The sequence below is a fragment of the Vipera ursinii genome, assembly GCF_947247035.1.
Source record: "Vipera ursinii genome assembly, chromosome: Z".
Classification (NCBI taxonomy): domain Eukaryota; kingdom Metazoa; phylum Chordata; class Lepidosauria; order Squamata; family Viperidae; genus Vipera; species Vipera ursinii.
This window is the reverse complement of record NC_139517.1, coordinates 7,950,798-7,956,935: the sequence shown is the minus strand read 5'-3', so window position 1 is coordinate 7,956,935 and position 6,138 is coordinate 7,950,798.

Below are 6,138 nucleotides of genomic sequence, written 5' to 3'. Positions count from 1 at the left end.
TTGACTGCTCCTTCTTTCAAATACTGGAGGAGGACATGAACAGTATGGATTCGGAGACAAAAAGTTGTGACCTTTCACCCTTCCGTGAAATTCCCCCCCTTTATCCCAGAATTTAATATTTTTTCAGGCCTAATCGATGAGGCCAACAGCTCTACCACTGACTGTGAACAACACCCTCATTTCCTATAGTTAGTTAAAATTATTGTTCTTCCTCCTCCTCCTCCTCCTCCTCCTCCTCCTCCTCCTCCTCCTCCTCCTCCTCTTCTTCCATTTCTATCTAGTACAGTCATTACATAAAGCCCAGTGTTTCAGTTGTTATCATCAGAGGCCGCAAAAAAAAAAAAAAGATCAAGGAGAGGTATTAATTTCCTGTCTTTACCAAGAAAGTGTCAAGATTAAAAGTTTCCTATTGCAGAAACAATTGATTATTATTTTATTATTTTTTTGTTTAACCTTTAGCATTTTGCCGGAGCAAAGGTTGAGGAAGCAACAAAAAATGCTGAGTTGAGAAGGCTGAAGGTTCAGGATAATTTGCCTTGTGAGTTCTGAGCCAGGAGGGGGGGAAAAAAACACGTTTTAACTCAGGTTGAAAGCGAGTGTTTTAAATTGGGTGCAGTTGGGTAAGCCTGGAGTATGGAGGGGTAGGGCTGTGAATAAAACAGAAATGTTTTTGTTTCCAGTTATGAGTTAAATAGATCAATTTGGAACATTCTGCCAAGGTGTTTCAAGTGTACTTATTCCAAGAGAACACAACATCTGTTGAGTGTTTCACCCAGTGGAAAAATATGACATAAGAACAAGCCCCGTGTTGCCTGATTTTTCTTCCTAAAGTCATCAAAGTAAGGGGGTGAATGCCAAGACACCACTCAATCCACAGAAAAAAAATTGGGCAAGACGGTTATTTTTAAAAATAAATTCACGCCGGTTGCCGAAAGCTTATTTCTACCGAACACAAGCAATAGTGCTTCCATTGTTTGCTTATAAGACTTTGGTTTAATAATCATTTGACCAGCACACACAGTGTTTTGTTCCAGCTCGGTATGTTTTGCACATATCCTAGAAGGGGGACCCCAATTATTCCCCAAAGCACCTGAAGGCAGAATAAGCAGCAATGGATGGAAACTAATCAAGGAGACAACCAACCTAGGACTAAGGAGAAATTTCCTGACAGTTAAAACAATTAATTAGTGGAACAACTTGTCTTCGGAAGTTGTGGACGCTCCATCACTGGAGATTTTAAAAAGAGATTGGATGGCCATTTCATTGTCTGACATGGGATAGGGTTTCCTGCTTGAGCGGGGAGTTGGACTAGAAGACCTCCAAGGTCCCTTTCAACTCTGTTCTGTTATTCTGACCCATTGCTGCCGAATATAATATAATATAATAAGAATAGAATAGAATAGAATAGAATAGAATAGAATAGAATAGAATAGAATAGAATAGAGTGAAGAATAAACAGAATAGAATAGAATAGAGTGAAGAATAAATAGAATAGAATAGAAGAATAGAATAGAATAGAGTGAAGAATAAACAGAACAGAATAGAATAGAGTGAAGAATAAATAGAATAGAATAGAATAGAATGAAGAATAAATAGAATAGAATAGAATAGAATAGAATAGAGTGAAGAATAAATAGAATAGAATAGAAGAATAGAATAGAATAGAGTGAAGAATAAACAGAACAGAATAGAATAGAATAGAGTGAAGAATAAATAGAATAGAATAGAATAGAATGAAGAATAAATAGAATAGAATAGAATAGGGATAGAGTAAAGAACAGAAGAGGGAATGGAATAGCTCTTTGTCTCAGGCTTCTTATAATAATAAAATTGGATGCTGGCTTCTAGTCTTTCTAGGTGTTCTGCAAGTGGGAGATCTGGAGACAGAGCCTACCTTGCTGAAAGGTATACCAAAGTTGCTTATTTATTAGAGATCATCCCCAACTTACAACCATTTGTTTAGCAACCATTCAAAGTTACAACGGCATGGAAAGAAGTGATGTACCTCTAGTCCTCACACAGCTCTTGCAACTTCCCCACATGATCCAAAATACATACATTTGGCCACCAGCATGTATTTATGACAATTGCAGCCTCCTGGGGTTACGTGGCCGTCATCTGCAACTTTCCCAGCCTGCTTTTGGCAAGCAAAGTCAATGGGGGAAGTTGGTTTTGCTTAACCATGTGATTCACTTAACAACCATGGCCAAGTCGGGCGCGACTCTCTTAGCAACATCCTTGCTTAGCCATGAATTGTGGCTCCAAATATGGCCCTAAGTCAAGGACAACATGTAAAATAGAAGAGCATAGAATAGAAAACAGAACAGAATAGAATAGAATAGCATAGAATAAGGGACCTTGGAGGTCTTCTAGTCCAACCCCCTGCTCAAAGGAGAACCTATACCATCTTAGACAAGTGACTGTCTAGCCTCTTTTTAAAAATCTCCAGTGATGGAGCGCCATGATTTCTGGGGGCAATCTATTCCATTGGTTAATTGTCCTTACTGTCAGGAAGTTTCTCCTTAATTCCAGGTTGCTTCTCTCTTTGATCAGTTTCCAGCCATTGTTTCTTGTTCTGCCTTCTGGTGCTTTGGAGAATAACATGACCCCCTCTTCTTTGTGGCAGCCCCTCAAATACCGGAATACTGCTAACATGTCTCCCCTATTTCTTCCTTTTCTTTAGACTAACCAAACCCAAGTCCCGCAGCCGTTCTTCGTATGTTTTAGTCTCCAAGCCTTTGATCATCTTAGTTGTTCTTCTCTGAACTTTTTCCAAACTCTCAACATCTTTTTTGTGATATGGTGACCAAAATTGGCTGCAGTATTCCAGGTGTGGTCTTACTAGGGTTTTATAAAGCGGTACTAATACCTCACGTGATCTTAATTCTATGCCTCTGTTTAGAATGTAGATTTACCTGATCTCTTGTGTTGCAGAATTCAAGGCTGTGCCCAGAACAGTCCCTCTTTCTGATCTTCTCCCCCTAACAGCCAAGTATAGAATGGACAGACCAGTCCAATGTGACCGATCTAAAGCCAGCCAGGGGTCTTCTCTGGCTAATGGTAGATTAGAACTCGGGTCTTGCCACTCCTAGTTCAAATCCTCAACCAGAACAGTTTACGTGTGAAGGAGAAGCACATTGATTTAGTAAGATACTTGTTACGGATGCTGGATTAAGAGCCATGGTGGCGCAGTGGTTAGAATGCAGTATTGTAGGCTAACTCTGCCCACAGCCAGGCGTTTGATTCTCACCGGTTCAAGGTTGACTCAGCCTTCCATCCTTCTGAAAGCTAAAATGAGGATCCAGATTGTTGGAGACAATGCTATTGCTATAAACAGGAGCCATAGTGGCACAGTGGTGAATATTGCAGGCTGATTTTGCTCACTGCCAGACGTTCGATCCTGACCGGCTCAAGGTCGACTCAGCCTACCTTCCTTCCGGTAAAATTAGGACCCAGATTGTTGGGAGCAAGAGGCTGACTCTGTAAACCGCTTAGAGAGGGCTGTAAAGCTCTGTGAGGCAGTATATAAGTGCTATAAATGTGATAACAGGTGGGCTCAAACCAGAGGTGAGGTTGAAATGCATGTGTGCTCCGCTATGCCAGGGGTTCCCAGCCCACGGCCCACTACTGTTTGGAATCGGGCCACATGAGAGGCGGCCCAGCGTGCACCCACGCACGCAGCTCCACTTGCACGAGCGGCAGGCTGGCACACATATGTGCATGCCAGGCCACTGCTCATGAGACCTGGTTCCTCTCCTCTTTCCCCAGCCGGGCTGCTAAGCAACAAAGTTTGGGGACCGCTGCGCTATGCAACCCCAGCTGGTTACATCGCTTAAGTCATTTAAACTGGCTCATGTATCTGCAGACTCCCCTCCCACTCTAACCCTTTCCGACTTTTCCTGTTGAAATTCCAAAGACAACAATTCCCATTGGGATACTGCGGTTGCAAACAAGTGTCTTTTTATATAAAACAGGTCACAGACATGTTTACTTCTTTCTTTTTTTAAAAAAAATATATCACAATATACTTGAGTTGTACTCCTCAGCAGCAAGGAAGCCAAAGTTTGTGGTTCCAAGACGCAATTCAAAATGTGCTCGTGTTCATGAATCTGGCGCTCCAAATCTTGGGTGGGTAGGAAGGAAGCCAAGTTACTCTTTGCTCAGCGCCTCCGTTTGATCAATACTTAGCCCCAAAATAAAAAAAAAAGTGCTGCTAAAATTCCTGTTCGGCTTCCTTCTTAACTTCCTTGTGCATAATAATCAAAAGAATGAATCCTCTAAGCCAGCGTTTCTCAAGCTCTGCAACTTGATGATGGGTAGACTTCAATTCCCAGAATCCCTCTGGGTAGGGAATTCTGGGAGTGCAAATTTATTTATTTATTTTATTTAGTTAGTTACATTTATATACCGCCCTATTCCCTGAGGACTCAGGGCGGTTTACAGGGAATTAAAAAATCCACCATACAAAAGTTAAAAAACCAAATTAAAAAATATTAAATTGACCCTGTATACTTAAAACCCCAATTAAAAATTTATCCTCAGCCTGGGCCTGAGAGCTCAAAGAGCCAGGTCTTCAGGCCCCGGCGGAATGATCGGAGGTCGGGGGCAGTCCTCAGCTCCACCGGCAGCTGGTTCCAGAGGGCAGGCGCTCCCACTGAGAAGGCCCTATCCCTGGGTGTCACCCGCCGGCAATCTCTCACCGGCGGCACCCTGAGAAGACCCTCCCTGTGGGAGCGCACTGGGCGAAGGGCGTTTGATGCCGGCAGCAGGTGTTCCCTCAAATAGCCCGGACCCAGGCCATGTAGGGCTTTATAGGTAATAACCAGCACCTTGAATTTCACCCGGAGGGCAACCGGAAGCCAATGCAGCTCGCGGAGTAGAGGTGTTACATGGGAGTATCGGGAGACCCCCATTACAACTCGCGCGGCCGCATTCTGCACCAGTTGAAGCCTCCGAGTGGTCTTCAAGGGCAGCCCCATGTAGAGAGCGTTACAGTAGTCCAAACGGGAGGTAACAAGCACATGAGTAACTGTGCGTAGGGCGTCTCGGTCCAGATAGGGACGCAACTGGCGCACCAGGCGAACCTGTGCAAAAGGTTCCCGATGTCTTAAGTTGCAAGGGTTGAGAAACGCAGCTCTAAACCAAAGCCCATGAAGATGTTTGAAGGTCCGTCAGATCTCAACATGGGAAGGATTCCCCCTTTCTCTTGGCTCTGTCTTAATTTCCTTCCTGAAGAAATCAATTACCCAGGTCCATTTTCTTCTAAAGATCTCAAAACTAGCTTTCTAGATGCATGGAGGAAGCAGGTGGCCAGCTGCTAAACTCCTTCCTGAACGTGGCTTTGGGGAAAGGTGAGTGACCAGAATATCCATAGGTTGAGGCCATCCAACCCAAGACAGTCAATTCACAGAAGACAACATATCAGAATAAGCCATAGCCCAAAGCGTCTCAACCTTGGCAACTTGAAGATGTGTGGACTTCAACTCGTAAAGTTGCTAGGGTTGTGAACATGGCATGCTTTTCAAAATTTAAGGTCTTCCGGGATACTTGGGCTTCAGTGCTGAGGAGTTTTTTTAAGGCAATCGTAATAACAGTATCATTTGATTCAATGGTTAAACCTCCATTTCCCCCTAAAAAGGTTTCACACACATACATTCACACAAAATTTAGCATCTACAGCAGATAGGAGTGTTGACTGGAGGGAAACCTAAAAACCCAATTGGGAAGTAAATCTCCACTCTGTTAGGGATATCCAAGCATTTTTAACTACGAGTAGGCCTCCAGTTTTTATGTCCTCCAAGCATGGATCAGTTGTTTCACACATACATTCATCTCCCCTTGAGTGACAAACCACAGGAGGTGATTTAACTTGAGTTTCAGACCCGGTCGTAGGCAACATCAGTTATTCTGAACAAGAGACATGATAATCTGAGAAGCCATCTCCATCCATGCTGAATACCTATACCGATACAATATATATATGTATATATATATATATATATATTAAAAGTCCATATACACTTCTTGGCAATAAATAACTTTGCCCAATGTGGCATTGTCCAGGATCAGATCCAGAAACATGCCTTCAGTCCATCTCTTGGTTCAGAGCATCCTCACAACGTAAGAAAGACCAAACCG